Consider the following 18,216-nt stretch of genomic DNA (forward strand, 5'->3'; position numbering starts at 1 on the left):
ACCAAGTCACTGACATCTGAGATCTGAGGATTGAGGTTCAAAGCCAGCCCGGGCAGGAAAGACCGTGAGACTCCTATCTCCAATAAACCACCAGAAAACCGGAAGTGGCGCTGTAGCTCAAGTGGTAGAGTGCTCGCCTTGAGCTGAAGAGCTGAGGGACAGCACCCAGGCCCAGAGTTCAAACCCCACGACCAACAAAATAAAATAAAATAAAATAAAATAAAAATAAAAATAGGAGTGGGAAATGCAACACAGGAAAGGAAGGGTAGGGCCGGGGAAGTGCTAACCTTGAGCAAAAAGAAGCTCAAGGACTGTGCACAGGCCCCAAGTTCAAGCCCCAAGATGGCAAATTAAAAAAAGAAAAGAAAAGGAAAAAAAAAACAAAGGAAAGGAGTCTCTGTTAATTTGTGCAAAATCACATGGCCTATCAATGGCAAACCGTAACCCTAATATACTGCCATATAATCACAGGATCCTGGATCCCTCATATGACTAAAACCTGCCCACCCCCTGCCTCAGGCACCCCAAACCCTATGGCTTTTCTCCTGCCTCCACTGCCCTGCTTAGTTCAGCTCCATTTGGAGTCCTGACATTCCTTCTATTTCTTGACTAGATGCCATCATCTGAACTTTGCTGCTTTGCTCAGGTGTCCTAGCCAACATAAGGAAGCTAGGACACTGTTTCTACTGGAGGTCCTGACTACCTCACACCACATCAAACATAGTCCAGGACGCGTACATTTTGTGTGTAAATTCTTAAGAATATGGCTGAGCTGGGTACCAGTGGCCATACCTATAATCCTGTCTACTCTAGCAGCTGAGGTCTGAGAGTCATGATTCGAAGTCAGACAAATCTGAAAGATTCTCTTGGTTATTTGTTTATTATTGTCAGTCCTGGGGCACGAACTCAGCGCCTGGGTGCTGTCCCTGAGCATTTCCGCTCAAGGCTATCACTTTGAGCCACAGCCCCACTTCCAGTTTTCTGGTGGGTCATTGGAGATGAGTCTCACCGACTTTCTTGCCCAGGCTGGCTTCTACCCAGATCCTCAGATCTCAGCCTCCTGAGTAGCTAAGATTACAGGTATAAGACATGGGCAACAAGCGGTAGAGCACTTGCCTTTAGCTGAAGAGCGCAGGGACAGCGCCCAAACCCAGAGTTCAAGCCCCATGACCGACCAAAAATTAAATTAAAAATTTTTTAAATTAAATGAAAAGACATGGGCACCAAATAATCAGCAAAAAGCTGGAAGTGGAGGTGTGGCAGAGTAGCAGCCAAGAGTGAAAAAACTGATCAAGAGCATACAAACACACACACACACACACACACACGAATGTGGTTGAGATTGAACACACTAGTATCTCATCACAAAATGCTATATTTGCTGTGTTTTTGTTTTGTTTTATTTTGATTGGTCAAAGGGCTTGAACTCTGGGCCTGGGTGCTGTCCCTGAGCTCTTCAGCTCAAGGCGAGCGCTCTACCACTTGATCCACAGTGGCCACATCTGGTTTTCTGGTGATTAATTGGAACTAAGAGTCTCACAGACTTTCTGTGTGAACTGGCTTTGAACTGCAATCCTCAGATCTCAGCCTCCTGAGTAGCTAGGATGACAGGCATGAGCCACCAGCACCTGGCTATTTGCTAGTATTCATATTTTCTCTTTTTGTGATTTTCTACATTCCCTTGCATCTCAGACATTTGCAGCAAGCTGTGAAGAGTTTGATGATTCCTGTCCTTCTTCTAGAGTCTGCAAACAGAATAACTTGGAGAGAGAGCCCTTAGCCATCTACTACATAGACTCAGATATGCACATATGAGTATCTACACACACGTGTGTGCACACAGAGATTCCTTTACATGTGCAAGTTTATGCATTTGTCCTCTTACAAGTTGAGGAGGTGGTTCTTTTTCTTTACTCTGCATTTCAGCTTGATCCTGCCCCAGTACCTGACTTTGCCTTTAAACCAGAATATGATCTTAATTCTCACCCTCACCAAGCCATCTGAGAGCCTAAAATCGGGAAGCCGTCTACCTCCATCATTTGTAGAAACAAAAGCCCCAAAGGAGTAGAGGCAGGGGAACAATATGTCCTCCTGGATGAAGAATGAGTGATTCATGCAGTCAAGGCAGAAAGGTAGCTTTCTTAAAGTGACTGGGTTATCAGAATTATGGTCAGGGTTGACCAGGGCAAGCAGTGCTCTCCCCCAACAGCAGCCTGACAGCTACAGGCCAGGCTATAACCTTCTGCCCTCATCCAAACCAAACATTTCTCTGCACTCCATCTTAAGGTAGAAGTAGCTGCTTGTGCCCTAGGACAGAGTCTTATGAAGCCTTTGGGGTGGGTTCTTTGGGCCGCCTCTCCTGCTACTCCCTCCTCCTCCTTTCTTCCTCCTCCTCCTCCTCCTCCTCCCCCCGCTCCTCCTCTTCCTCCTCCTCCTCCTCTTCCTCCTCCTCCTCCTCCTCTTCCTCCTCCTCCTCCTCCTCCTCCTCCTCCTCCTCCTCCTCCTCCTCTTCCTCCTCCTCTTCTTCCTCCTCCTCCTCCTCCTCCTCCTCCTCCTGCTCTGCCCAGCCTGGCTTTGAACTGTGATCCTCAGATCTCAGCCTCCTGAGTAGCTAGGATTACAGACGTGAGCCACTGGTGCCCGGCTCTCTTTCTTCTTTCTTCTTCCTCCTCTTTCTCCTCCTCCTCCTCCTTCCTTCTTCTTCTCCCCCTCTTTCTTCTCTTCCTTCTCCTCCCCCGCCTCTTCTTCCTCTTCCCTCTCCCTCTCCCTCTCTCTCCTTCTCCCTCTCTTTCTCCCTCTCTCCCGCTTCCTTCTGGTGCTGCTGCTGCTAGACCTGGGGCTTGTATTCAAGACCTGGGTGCTATTCCTGAGCGTTTCTGCTCAAGGCTAGCACTCTACCACTTGAGCCACAGTTCCACTCCCAGATTTTAGATAGTTTATTGGAGATAAGAATCTCATGGGCTTTCTTGCTCTGAGTTGGTTTCAAACCATGATCCTCAGATCTCAACCTCCTGAATTGCTATGGTCACAGGCATGAGCTACCAGCATCCAACCCTTACTCCCTTTTTAAGAGGACGCTATCTGCAGAAATGAAAGTGGCCACCAGAGGGTGCACGGAGCCCACAGTGGGATGTTCAGTTTAAACAGCACCCCCCACCTTGCTCAGGAAAGCCCTTTCTCTGATTTAGATGCCTGATTAGGTGCCCTATCCCTCCCAGAAGCTAAGAGGGGCTCTTGCTTATAGTTTTCATAAGCATGAGCCACTGGGCAGATAGATATATTTTTTCCAAAGCTCCTATACTGGGACTTCTAGAGGCAGGAGACAGGGAGGAGGTTGGAAAGGCCCCCAAAATCCATTATGAAGATCAAGCAGGCCCTTCACAGCCTGCTAAGGTGAATAGTAGATTCTGTAGGAATCTACTATTAAGAGCTGGTAGTGCAGGGACGTTAGGAAAGGAGACAGGAAGGCCATTGGCAGGACAAACCCAGAATATCCTGGCTCCATGAGCTCACTGAGAACAAGGGACTGCCTGTCTTCATCCGGGTCCCTAGACAACTATGGGCTGCTTCTGTTATTGGCCAGCTCATCCCTGGAGCACTCTCCCTGCACCAAGGGTAACTAACACTTGACACATTATTTATTTCAGGCAGTTTCTGCTTACAGCTCCACTTCCCTCTCTTCTTCCTGTTCTGTGCCCTAGCTTCTGACCTATATAGACAAACATCAACAGGTCCCTGATTCCAGGGATTGAGGGATCCTGGAGAAGAACCATCTCAGCAGCTAAGATTGGGTAGAGGGATACAATATGGCCACCCTGCATAGCTAGCCAGAGGAAGGGTTTGGTATTAGGGAGTCCAAGATGTAGACTAAGCAAAGGCCAGGTGAAAGATGGCTGAATCACATGGACGTTCCAGTTCATTATGGAATGTCAATCACATATACAAAATCTTGTGTGTCTGTTATTCTCTTCTGTTGTTTATGTCTGTGTTCTTCAGTTTGGATCTTTCCTTTCCTTTTCTTTTCTTTTAACTGATCCTGGGGCTTGAATTCAGAACGTATCCCTGAGCATTTATGGTAAAGGCTAGCGCTTTACTCCTTGAGCCACATTTCCATTTCTAGCTTTTTGGTGATTAATGGGAGATAAGAGTTTCAGGGACTTTCTGCCCTGGCTGTCTTTGAACTTTGATCTTCAGAATTCAGCCTCCTGAGTAGCTAGGATTACAGGCATGAGCCACCAAATGCCTGGCTTGAGTTCAGGTATTTTCTAGCTCACTTAATCTTTCTTCTGCTATGTCTACTCTGTTGTTAAATCTAGTTTCTGAGTTCTTAAATTCATATGTTATATTTTCTATATGTACTTTTTTGTGTGTGTTTGTGGGCCAATCTAGGGGCTTGAACTCAGGACCTGGGTGCTGTCCCTTAGCTTTATTAGCTCATAACTAGCATTCTACCACTTGAGCCACACCTCTGCTTCTGCTTTTTTGCTGATTAATCAGAGATAAGAGTCTCACAGAGTTTGCTGTGCAGGCTGGCTTTGAACTGTGATTCTCAGATCTCAGCCTCCTGAGTAGCTAGGATTACAGGTATGAGCCACCAATGCCCAGCTCCTTTTGAACCATTAACATATGCTGATAAAAATAGTAAGAATTGTACATGAAATAAAGGCAGGTCAGTAAATACCTACGAATTTTTATGTAATCGTTGAGATTCTTTCTCATTGCTTTCTCTCTGTTCCAGATCTTTGACATTCCCGAGTAAGATTACTGTTTTTCAGCTTGTGTAAAATGCATGTAGGGATGGTTAAGTAGATTTTAAAAATCATGATGTAGGGACTGGGAATGTGGTTAATGGTAGAGTGCTTACCTAGCATGCTTTAAGCCCTAGGTTTGATTCCTCAGTTCTACAAAAACAGAAAAAGCCAGAAGTGGTGCTGCAGCTCAAGTGGTAGCGTGCTCGCCTTGAGCAAAAGAAGCTCAGGGACAGTGCCCAGGCCCCAAGTTCAAGCCCTAGGACAGGAATAAAAATCATGGTATATATGCAAAATGGGGTTTCACTCAGTCATTAAGAAGAATGAAATTATGTCATTTGCTGGAAAATGGATGGATTATCATGTTAAGTGAAATAAGCCAGTTCCACACAGAAGTGTCACACACTTCATCTCCATTGTGAAATCTGGGAGGAAACAAAACAGAAAGCCAAGGTCATGAAAGTTAAAGGAGGAACTCTTAAAAAGGGAGAAGGAGAAGAAAATGAGGGGGGACGAAAAGGAATAAGATATTAATAGAAAGGGATCAAATTACATTATATGAATGTATGGAAATGAATGACATGATGAAACAAACTCTTCACTTTGGGAATAATAGCTATGTACAACTTAATATATGCCAATAAAAAAAAATGAGAGAAGAGCATTAGGCACTTGTGGCCAATGCCTGTAATCCTAGCTCCTTAAAAGGCTGAGATCTGAGACTCAAAGTTTGAAGCCAGTCTGGACAGAAAAGTCCATGAGATTCTTAACTCCAATTAACCACCAAAACCTGAAAATGGAGCTGTGGCTCAATTGGTAGAGACTCAGACTTAAGCAGAAAAAGCCAAGTGAAAGCTGGGCACCAGTGGCTCATGTCTGTAATCCTAGCTACTCAGGAGGCTGAGATCTGAGGATCATGGTTCAAAACAAGCCCAGGCAGGAAAGTCCATGAGACTCTTATCTCCAATAAACCACTAGAAAACCAGAAGTGGTGCTGTGGCTCAAGAGGTAGAGCGCTTGCCTTGAGCTGATGGCTGAAGAGCTGAAGGACAGTGCCCAGGCCCAGAGTTCAAGCCCCACGACCAACAAAACCAAACCAAACAAGTCAAGTGAGCGTGAGAAGTCCTGAGTTCAATCCCCAACACTGACATGGGGGGGGAGGAAGGGGGAAGATGGGAGGCGTAGGGAGTAGATAGGTTGAGAAAAGAAAAACATCAACCAAAGCCTCAGTGATGTGAACCTTGAAACAATGTCAAATGATCTAATACACATAAACTTGAGGAGAGAAAGACTAAGGCCAAAAACTACCCCCCGCAAAAGTTTGAAATCCTAAATTTAATTTTTAAATATCAATCCATCATCTCAACAAGTTTGGAGTTATAAGTCAAATATTCTATAAGGGCAACAAGAGTAAGAAGGATCAACTAGGTGCTGGTGACTCACATCTGTAATCCTAGCTACTTAGGAGGCTGAAATCTGAGGATCAAAGTTCAAACCCAGCCAGAGCAGGAAAGTCCATGAGACTCTTATCTCCAATTCACCACCAGAAAACTGAAGTGGCTCTGTGGCTCAAGTGGTAGAGCACTAGCCTTGAGCTGAAGAGCTGAGGGACAGTGCCCAGGCCAAGAGTTCAGGCCCCACGACCGACAAAAAAAAAAAAAAAAAAAAAAAGAAAGAAAGAAAAAGAAAAAGAAAGAAAGAAAACCCATCACCTATTTACTTGTTATATTTTCTGGTAGTGTTTGTTCCCTTGTTGAGAGTGGAATTTCTATCACATATCATTTCCCTTTACCCTTAAGAACTTCCTTTGACATTTCCAGTTAAAGGAAATGATGAATTCTTGCAACTTTTAATTTGAAAACAACATTTGTTTCTCACTCTCTTTCTAAAGAGCATTTCTCTGGATATAGAATATATGGTTGGCTTTTTTTCCTCATAGCATACTTAATATTTAATATTTCACTCCATTGTGTTCTGATTTGCATTTCTCCTTGTGAGACATAATGGTCTTTTATTTTTTTCTTTTTCAGTCGTGGGGCTTGAACTCTGGGCCTGGGAGCTGTCCCTCAGCTCTTCAGCTCAAGTCACTTCCAGCTTTTTCTGTTTATGTGGTGCTGAGGAATCGAATCCAGGGCCTCAGGCATGCAAGACAAGCACTCTACCACTGAGCCACCTTCCCAGCCTGGATTTTCTTAAGTTATTTAAAAGACAACTGAGTCTTTAAAGCAAAAAAAAAAAAATGCTATTTGTCATTGAATTTGTAAAATATGCAGAGGGAAATGTATGACCTCCAGTAGGACAGAAGAAATAAAAGCATACAGTGTTGAAAGGGGGACATTAATCTAGATATATTGTATTCATAAACTGCTTTGTTTAATAGCACCTCCTTTGTACAACTGCCTAAAGATTAAAAAAAAAGAACAAATACTATTTAGGGCATACTTCTTAAATTATGGAAGAAGTAATATTTACCCTTTTGTCTTCATTTTCTCTTTTGTTGTCCAATTTTTCTAGGTACAAGCACAATACAACTTTGTTAATATGAAATTAGAACACGACAGAAACCATAACTTAGGAAAATTAAATATGCCAGTTATTATCCCCCAAAATAACTGTTGTTAGTGGTTTGCAACCTACTTCTATTTATTTATTTATTTAGTCATGGGGCATGAACTCTGGGCCTGCGCGCTGTCCTTCTTCAGCTCAAGGCGAGTGTTCTACCACTTGAGCCACAGTACTGATTCTGATTTTCTGGTGGTTTATTGGAGACTTTCCTGCTTAGGCTGGCTTAGAACCATGATCCTCAGATCTCAGTCTCCTAAGTAGCTAGGATTACAGGCATGAGCCACCGGCACCCAGTCCTACTTCTATTTTTTATCCACATATCACAGAAAAACAAATTTGAGTATCCTTAAAAAATGACAAAAGAGTGACATCCTTGAGCTGAATAGCTGAGGGACGGTGCCCAGGCCCAGAGTTCAAGCCCCATGACCAGCCATAAAGAAAAAAGAAAAAGAAAAAAAAAAGTCCCACCCCATGATTATAAAAATATTATGTCGGTACCATATTTTCTACCAATCATTTTTTCAGAGAAGATACGAGTAGCTTATGAAAAAAAATTATATTTTAAAAATGGAAGCTGGGTGCTGGTGGCTCACACCTGTCATCCTAGCTACTCAGGAGGCTGAGATCTGAGGATCATGGTTCAAAGCCAGCCCAGGCAGGAAAGTCCGTGAGACTCTTATCTCCAATTAACAACCAGAACTCAGGAAGTGGCCCTGTGGCTTAAGTAAGTGGTAGAGTGCTAGCCTTGAACTGAAGAGCTGAGGTATAGCACCCAGACCCAGAATTCAAGCCCCACAACTGACAAAAAAAGGAAATATACAGATTATGAATTCAAAATAGTGTGGAAAGTTATATGCAAATAGGAACGTATCTTTTTTTCCTATATAAATAATAAATGGTCTCAACATGATTTATTCAGTCAGCTTTACCTTTTATCTCCTTAATCAAGATATTCCCTTAATCACATGCTACAGACTCTGTGTGTGTGTGTGTGTGTGTGTGTGTGTGTGTGTGTGTGTGTGTGTGTGTGTGTGTATACACTTATACACCAGTCCTGGGGTTTGAAATCAGTGGTTAGGTGCTGTCCCTGAGCTTCTTTTGCTCAAGTCTAGTGCTCTACTATTTAGTCCATAGCTCCACTTCTGGCCTTTTCATGCTTAATTGGAGATAAGAGTCTCATGGACTTTCCTGACTGGGTTGGCTTTGAACAGCCATCCTCAGATCTCAGTCTCCTGAGTAGCTAGGATTACAGGTGTGAGCCACCGATGCCTGGCTCAGATTGTTTTTTTTTTTCTTTCTTTCTTTTTTATTGATATCTTTCTTTGTCTTATGCTGCTACCAAAGGCTTAATAATTTTAGATTTATTATATATATATATATACACATAGAACAAATATATTCATATAGAACAAATCTTATTTGTTTTTTTTCATGTTTTTTGTTTTTTTTTGTCAGTCGTGGGGGCTGAACTCTGGACCTGGGCGCTGTCCCTCAGCTCTTCAGTTCAAGGCTAGTGCTCTACCACTTGAGCCACAGCGCCACTTCTGGCTTTTTCTGCTCATGTGGTGCTGAGGAATTGAACCCAGGGCCTCATGCATGCAAGGCAAGTGCTCTACCACTGAGCCACCTTCCCAGCACCTCATTTGTTTTTGTTTTTGTTTTTCTTTCATTTTTTTTAGTTGATCTTTAGAATTATCTCTTAAGAAAGAGGGTGAGAAATTAAGTTATTTTTCAGTTCAAAAGAAAACTAGGGCTGGGTATGGGTGGCTCACGCCTGTAATCCTAGCTACTAAGGAGGCTGAGATCTGAGGATCACGGTTCAAAGCCAGCCGGCATGAAACTCCATGAGACTCTTACCTCTAATAAAAACACTTAGAAAACCGAAAGTGGCTCAAGTGGTAGAGCGCTCACCTTGAGCTGAAGAGCTGAGGGACAGTACCCAGGCCCAGAGTTAAAAGCCCTATGATCCACACAAAAAAATAAAACTAGGAACTGGGGGCATGGCTCAAGTAGTAGAGTACCAGTCATAAGCAAGAAAGTCAAATAAGAACAGAAGCCTTGACTTCAAATCTCAGTACTGGTGCACACACACACACACATACACACACACACACACACACACACACACACACACACACACACACACACACACACACACACATGAATGAATGAATGAATGAATGGAAAAGAAAACCCATCCAAACAATTGGAGTTACACTGAATTTATCAACTAATACATTAAATATTGAGTTTTCTAGGAACATGGCATATGCCTCTATTTAGTCTTCTTTTAAAGCTGTCCTAAATTGGCCTTTGATATTCCCTAAATTCAGTTCTGGATAGCTTTATGCTTCACTGTTGTAAGTAGTAAATTATTTGCATTATGTTTTTAAATTAGTTGTGGCTTCACATTTTGAAAACCTATTTAAACATACATCTCATATATGAATTTATCTTATTCATCTCCACCCAGTTGAATCTCCCCATTCTAAAAGGACAATCAGGCCAGGTACCAGGGCTCATGCCTGTAATCCTAGCTACTCAAGAGGCTGAGATCTGAGGGTCTGGGTTCAAAGCCAGCCTAGGTAGATAAGAGTCTGTGTGACTCTTATTTCCAATTAACAACCAGAAAACCAGAAGTGGCGCTATGGCTCAAGTGGCCTTGAGCTGAAGAGCTCCGAACAGTGCCCAGGCCCAGAGGACTACAAAATAAATAAGTAAATAAATAAGTGGACAATCATTAACGTCTGGAAACAATGAGTCTTTTATCTCTATTCCTCATTATTTGTTTCCTTTATGTATCCCTTATTTCTTCTTTTCATCTTATTGTCTTAGTTGAGACCTCCAGAGTGACGCTGAACAATAGCACTGATTGAATTCCCACATTTATGAAAATATCCAGGCTATGAAGTCAAATACTGGCTCTTATTTTCTGATACACATTCTTCAAAAATGTTAAGAACATTTCCTTCTCTCCATGGCTTTCTCAATTTCTTGTGTGGATCGTTGATGAATTTTACCAAATGCCTTTTGAGATATCACAAGGTCTCTTTCTCCCTTATAATTTGGTAATAGGAATCATTCAATCTGAGAGTGTTAAGATAAGTTGATAACTCCAGTGGGGGGAAAGTCCTTAAGTTGCCAACAGTGTTTTTTTTATTTTGCTTTATTTTTAGTTTTTAGTGTTTTATAAAGGTTGCTGTTACATGAGTTAGGTCATGAGTACATTTCTTTTTGGACAATGACACCCCTTCCCTTGCTCTCTCCCGATTTTTCCCTCCCACCCCCACCCACAAGTTGTATAGTTCATTTTCAACATAGTGTCTAGTGAGTATCTCTGCTGTATTTGTTCACCCTTTAGCCAATAGTGTTTTAACCTACTATGGAAACCAAATTTCTATACTCACCCATTAGTTACATCTGCCATTTTCTTAAAGGACTATTATTCATATCAGGACAATAGATGTTTCCCAAGGCAGTATGGAGGCTCTCCCTGGCTCTGGAACACCATGGTTCTCTGAGGAAGAATGTTTGTGCTCCTTCTCTGGGCCAAGAATTCTTCACGCTTCAAAGTGTCATGCCACGGCTCTTTGTAGTCAACTTGTCCTAATCCTCTCCCCAGCTACTTCTCAGGGCCTGTTGGACCCCAGAGTACTGGGCACTTTCCAACATTCAGTGTGCCTCAAACCCAGACCTCCCCCACTTCTTCTATTTTCTCTTGCTGTTTCCGAAGATAACAGCTGGTTGTCTAACTCTCAGCACATCCAAGTTCTCCTTTTCCATTCTCTTGGAGCAACCTGGCTTCTCAATGGGAGAGTCAAAACCCTACTATTCCTGAGACACATCTATCTTTCTCATGAATCTGGGGGTGATCTCCCAGGAAGCACCCGATCTGATCAGACACCCTTTAGGTTGGACACTCAAGCCTCATGCCTGCTCTTACTCTGGTGGTGGGTCGGTATGGGAAATGAAGAATCCCACCATCACTGAGAACTTGGCATCTCACGTTCTACCTCTGAGCTCAGATCTGCATAGCTATGGGCCTACGTTTAAGGAGAGGAAGTGAGGAAAGATGTTGAAGGATTCTGGGGAGCCAAGAAATAACACCCCCCCCCAAGACACGAGACTGACTCATGGGTCCTATTCTCATTTATTCACACAATGGGGCTCCAGTAGCCTTAGCCCAACTTCACCCCTACAATGGTGTGTAACTCTCTCTTCCCGATTTAATCCCCATGGTCTCCTGCAGCTGGATTCCCAGACCTCTGGGCCAGCTGGAAGCTACTAGAATCCAGTAGCATGGCTCTGTCCCATTTTCCCCTCACCCTGGGCGGCCAGGCTCACATACTAGGTGGTCACAGTTGGGATAATTTAGGCAAAAGTCAGCCTAACCAGTCCTTGCCAGCTTGTGACTCAGTCACCTCTGGGCAGCAATGGGCACCACTAGGCAAAGCGCTTCACACAAAACTGAGAAGTGAAGAAAACATGGGCTAGGAGGGTGGACCATGGAGGAAGCCTTCACCTCCTCTTTCCACCAATACCATGGCACGCATGCGCCCTCAGGGGGCTCAGAGGGCTCATAGGCCTAGCCTAAATCAGGGAGAGAAATCCTGAGCAGTAGCTGAGGTCAAGGGGCTAGGCCCTGAGGAGAATAGCCAGGAGCCTGGAATTTAACCCTTTGCAGGTGTTTCCAAAATGAGTCAATACTTTTTTAGAAGTGTGCGCCAACATAATTGTGCAACAATTCAGGCCTGAAATAATACCTCACACCAGGGGGACCTCTCAAAAATATCTGTTGACTAAATGAGCAAAGCATCAAGAACACGTTTCATCATTTATTTATTTATTTTGTATGTGCCAGCCCTGGAGCTTGAACTCAGAGGCTGGATGCTGTCCCTGAGGATTTTTGTTTGTTTTTGTGGGTTTTTTTCCCTCAAGGTTAGAGAGCTACCACTTGAGCCACAGATCCACTTACAGCTTTTTTTTTTTTTCCTTTTTTCATTTTTTGGTGGTTAATTGGAAATAAGAGTCTCATGGACCTTCCTGCCTGGACTGACTTTGAATTGTGATCCTTAAAACTCAGCCTCCTAGCCAGGCACTAGTGGCTCACACCTGTAATCCTAGCTATTCAGGAGGCTGAGATCTTCGGATCACTGTTCAAAGCCAGCATGAAAGTCCATGAAACTCTTATCTCCAATGAACCATCAGAAAACCAGAAGTGGCACTGTGGCTCAAGTGGTAGAGTGCTAGCCTTGAACTGAAGAACTGAGGGACAGCACCCAGGCCCAGACTTCAAGCCCCACGACTGACCAAAAGCAAAACAAAACAAAACAAAACAAAACACAGCCTCCTGAGTAACAAGGATTACAGGTGTGAGCCACCAGCACCTGGCCTGTTCCATAGTTCTTGAAATACTATATTTCCATTTGTTGCCATTTTTCCTTTTCTGGAAACTTAGAAATATAGCAGTAACCTGGATCTCTCCAGCCATCTGAGTAGCCCGGATGTTAGCTCTATTTACTGGCTGGAAAGAGGAGAAAGGACCTCAGTTCTGATGCTAGACCATCCTGGCTAGGCTGCTGCTGAGTGTGAGTGTCTGTGCATGCGTACACTGGGGTAGAGCTGTAGCAATACCAGGAGTCCATACACAGTCAAACCATGGGTGCTAACATGTGTCTGCCAAACCCAAGCACCTGATTGGATGGTTATGTTGTAGCCATGCTTTTTCATCCTGCTTTTTTTGTTGTTGTTGTTTTTTGGTCATGGGGCTTGAACTCTGGGCTTGGGCACTGTCCCTCAGCTCTTCAGCTCAAGGCAAGCGCTCTACCACTTGAGCCACAGCGCCATGTGGGGTTTTCTGTGGTTTATTAGAAATAAGAGTCTCACAGACTATCCTGCCTGGGCTGGCTTTGAGCCATGATCCTCAGATCTCAGTCTCCTGAGTAGCTAGGATTGCAGGTGTGAACCACTGGCACCTGGCTCCTGCTTTTCTTTTTATTATTAGTAGTAGTAATAATAGAACTTGCATTCGGGGCCTAGCTGCTATCACTGAGCTTTTAGCTCAAGGCTAGATCTCTAACACTTGAGCCACAGCTGCCCTTCTAGCTTTTTTTAGTAGTTAATTAGAGATAAAAAGTCTCATGGACTTTCCTGCCTTAGCTGGCTTTGAACTTCAATCCTCGCATCTCAGCTTTCTGAGTAGCTAGAACGACAGTCATGAGTCACCAGCTCCTGACTACATCCTGCATTTTTTGGTAAATCCTTGCCTGTACATCAGGATAGTGTCTCTGTCCTGGGTCAGGAAAGAAAGGATCGTGAACACTGGCTTTCTTCTGGGCATGGCGATGGTCAGGCCATGGCCAAAACAAAACAAAAAAACATCCAGGGCATAAAATGAGCACACATCCCAATTGCTCATCCCAGGGGCTATTTTGCAAAACGAAGCATCTTCTAGAAGCATGCAGGGGCTAGTGTGTAACTGGACTGGTTTAAAAAAAAAAAAAAAAGCCTCCAGTTGCCTGGGGAAACAGGAAACCTAAGACCTCCTGGGTTGGGCCTCTATTTGGGGGGCTATAGGTAGAATTGAAATACTAGAGGGGGGAAGCTAGTAATCTTGAACAGCCTGCCTGACCCCTTTGGCCTGAATAAAAAAGTGGGCGGGTAAAAGGATGAGGGGGCCCCTTAAGACAAGGGCAAGGCTGTGTGGTGCCTTTGAAGGCTGCCTTCCCAAGGCCCTGGTTGCACAACACCCCATGATATGGGCCTCAATGCCACCAGGGACAGACTATTCTGTCACCTTCCTGCTTGGGCTAGGCTAAGCCACTTCTCACACGTATCTGTGGCTACACACACACACACACACACACACACACACACACACACACACACACACACACACACACACACACACACACACACACACACACACACACACACACACCACTCCCAGTACCCATCTACTCCCAGGCCTTAGGGCCAGGGCCTCTCTGGGCTCAGCTGAGAAACCTGTCCCTGCCCTCCTATCTGACAGCCTCTTTGTTGGAGCCCAGAGCAGACTGGTTTTCTGCATAAAAACACCCAGCGCAGGTCTGAGGGGCTGAAAAACATCAAGTTCCTGGTATAAGAGACAAAGCCCCTGCTACCCACCCAGGATCTAAACCCCAGGCAGATTGGCTGGAAATCGGGTGAGCTTAGGGTGATCCCTGCCACCCCCATCCCCCAACCCCGCCAACTTTCTCCTAAAGAGAACTGGTTCTTGCTTTTTGTATCAGCCCTGGAATCTGGCTTGGGGCCAGTAATTAGGCCTTAGTTGGCAAAAATCAGCTTTGTTCCCATGTGCCACCCCTCCTCCCCCCCAGGAGAACTCCCTCCCCAGCTTTCACTATCTCAGGCCCCAGAAAGATGGTACCCACCATCCCCCCAACTCTCCGAAGTCAAGTTGATCAGGTCCAGGCTGGACACACAGCTGGAAACATTTTATGTGTTTGTTTGAGGGACTAAATGGCACAATGCAGGAGCTGGGAAACTCCCTTTGCCATAGACACGCCCTCCCCTGTGTGTTCTGCTGAAGCAAACACAGCTTCAAGGCCAGCTTTGTTACCTCCTCGATAGAGTCCTGTCCTCCCAGAATATGAGATCCATTAGTCACCAACTTGCCTCATGAGCTATCCCACTCCAGACCTCCCGATGGGGTGTGGCTTGCTGCCTCGGCCTCCACTCTTTGCAGAGTCACCAAATCCTGCCTGCCTAGCTCAGCTCCCTAGATCAATCAATACAAGGCCCAGTTGTAACCCAGCAGGTGGCCCCAAACAATCTCTCCCATACAAGCTGGGCCTTTCCACAGAGTGTTGACCTCTCGAATCCACAGATTTTCCCTTTGACCTGGACAAACAGGCCTCTGGAGAACGGATCCTTAGGTTTCCAGAGACCATGGCACTTGGAGCTTGGGCCAGATAGGACCTAGAATGGGGACTTTTTCCATGATCTCCTCTGGCTATTCTCTGGGACTCTGCAGGTGACAATCTATCCAGGATCGAGATGCCCTGGGATGCCAAGGGCATTCTTTGATGGGAAGGAGGGATGAAAGCTGAGCCTGAGAAGGGTGATGAATTGATTCCAAGTTGCTGAGCCTGAGTAGAGCACATTCCACCCAGAGACTTGAGACCACCGGGCCAGAGTGGAGTAGGCCAACTTCTGAGTTCTCTATCTCTCGGGCAGGTACCTGGAGTGAGGGCCTGGCCCTCTACTTCCACCCAAGGGTGCATCAAACTATGGGCAATCTCCTGGATTGATTTGCCTGCTTCCTTCCTCCTCTCACCAGGCACAGGCCCAAGGGCATCTCCCAAGGGTGTCAGATCATACTGGAGCCTGCCAGCCCTGCCTGCCCATCAAGAACACAGCATTGTGGTTTGTCCTGACCTTGGACAGACCTCAACATATACAGAAGGCCTGGGCATTGTGCCCCAAGCCACTCGGGGCTCCCTTGAAGGACAGGGCTACTAAGTGTGGCAATAGACATAGAAGTGGAAGCTTTCACCCTGCTCAATCCCCTCATGTCGTCTCTTCTTGTCTCTTGATCATGGCCCAGGACTGAACTAAGATAACAATTCCCAGATATAGACCCTGCCTTCATGGAGGTCTCAATTCCCAGTCCTGAGCAGGCACAGGTCTTGGTTTATGCAGAGCACTTAATACAATGAATAAAGAATGCTGCATGCAATAAGCAGCCTGGTTACTCCCTGCAGCTCAGATGCCTGATGGGGTGTGTAGCAAACTTGCAAAGGCCACTAGGACTGAAGGAAGATGTGAAGAGTCACCAGTCAGCCTATCCTTAAGGAGGGGTCCTACCACCATAAGAATTCAACAATGCAGCTATTGCTTACGAACCAGGCCAATAAAGGGCCCTGGGGCTTGCTGGAGGGAGTTTTGGAAATGAGTTAGAGAAGCAGTAGAGCCCAAAGCGGATAAAAATCTACACTCCTCACCCCCCAGGGTACCTCAAGAGTGAGCCCAAGGTGTTGGGGCATAAGAAGGAAGACCTGAAGGGCCCAGTGGCTGAGGCCTGTAATCCTACCTACTCATAATGCTAAGATCTAAGGATTGAGGTTTGAAGCTGGCCTGGACAGGAAAGTGGGTGAGAGTCTTTTCTCCAATTAACCACCAAACATTGAAAGTGGAGGTGTGGCTCAAGTGGAAAATCACCAGCCTTGAGTGAAAAAAGCTAAAGAACAATGCCTGGGCCAGAGTTCAAGCCCCAGTAACAATACCAAAACAAAACAAAACAAAAAGTTCAAGGCCAGCCTGGGCTACAAAATGAGACTTTGTCCTTACTCAAAAAAAAACAAAGGAGGGGCTGGGAAGGTGGCTCAGTGGTAGAGCGCTTGCCTTGCAAGCCTGAGGCCCTGGGTTCGATTCCTCAGCACCATATAAGCAAAAAGAAAAAAGCCGGAAGTGGTGCTGTGGCTCAAGTGGTAGAGCGCTAGCCTTGAGCTGAAGAGCTGAGGGACAGCGCCCAGGCCCAGAGTTCAGGCCCCACAACCGGACCCAAAAAAAAAAAAAAAAAAAAAAACAAAGGAAAAAAGATGTTGGATCTAGCCAGGCATTGTGGCTCACTCCTGTAATCCTAGCTACTCAGGATGTTGAGATCTGAGGATCTTGGTTCCAAGCCAGCCCAGGCAGGAAACTCTGTGAGACTCTTATCTCCAAAAAACCACCAGAAAACCAGAAGTGGTGCTGTGGCTCAAGTGGTTGGTGCTCATTTTAAGGTGAAGAGCTGAGGGACAGTGTCCAGGCCCAGAGTTCAAGCCCCATGGCTGACAAAAAAAAAAAAAAGTTGGGTCTATGAGCCATGCTGTATACTTGATCACTAAAGCAGACAATGGTAAGAAGTGGTTGCCTCATTCCATCCTACTTTGTGGGGGCCTAAGTCCTGGGGAATCTTCTGGTCTACCGATCTGAGAGTCTAGGCAGAGACCCATTCTGTTGCTCTGCCTTCCACTTCTGTGTCCACATGAGGCCCTGCAAGGGGCTGAGCAAAAACTTCCATCACCAGTAGTGACAGTGGGTGGGTATTGGAGATCAAGTGATTCCCATCTCAACCTACAACCAAGGAGTATCCTGCGAGTGAGGCCCTTACCAGAGCTTGGCTCACAAGAATGCTGGCTGAAGTCAGGCCACTGGTGGCTCATGCCTGTCATCCTAGCTACTCAGGAGGCTGAGATCTGAGGATCGAGGTTCAAAGCCAGCCAGGGCAGGAAAGTCCATGAGCCTCTTATTTCCAATTAACTACCAGAAAACCGGAAGTGGAGCTGTGGCTCCGAGTGGTAGGGCCTTAGCTGTGGCTCCGAGTGGTAGGGCCTTAGCCTTGAGCAAAAGAACTCAGGGACAGTTCCAAGGTCCTGAGTTCAAGCACCACCACCACCACCAAAAGAACAGTGGCTAAATTTGGGGCCTGAAGGAATCAATGGTGTCCAATATTAGGCAACCTGAGGGGCCCAAAGAGCATGATCAGGGCTGTGGCCACATCATGGCACCTGTAGAAGCTATTCAAGGCCATCCTGGAGGGCAGCAGCAGGGAGTGAAGACCTGGAGGAGAAAAAGCTCCCAGGTGAAGGCCGCACAAGCATCCTCTCTCCCCCACACCACCCAGTGCCACTGAGTCGCTAGTGTCAGGGGACACCAAGCTCTTTGCCAAAAAGATGGGAGACAAGGAGGAGGTAGTGACAGAGAAAGTCTCTTGGAGGGTCCCAGGGGGAAAAACTGTGACACCCAGAGAAGACTAAAAGCACCTTGCTTCTAGACTTACATCCCCTCTTCCAGGCAGCATTCTTGGCTCTCCCAGACCAGTTTGGACATCTTTCTGGGTTGTTGTTTTTTTTTTTAGCCCCCCCTCCCTGTCCCCCCA

This window comes from Dipodomys merriami, unplaced genomic scaffold (genome assembly GCF_024711535.1).
Source record: "Dipodomys merriami isolate MVZ:Mamm:240054 unplaced genomic scaffold, mDipMer1.0.p SCAF_447, whole genome shotgun sequence".
Classification (NCBI taxonomy): Eukaryota; Metazoa; Chordata; class Mammalia; order Rodentia; family Heteromyidae; genus Dipodomys; species Dipodomys merriami.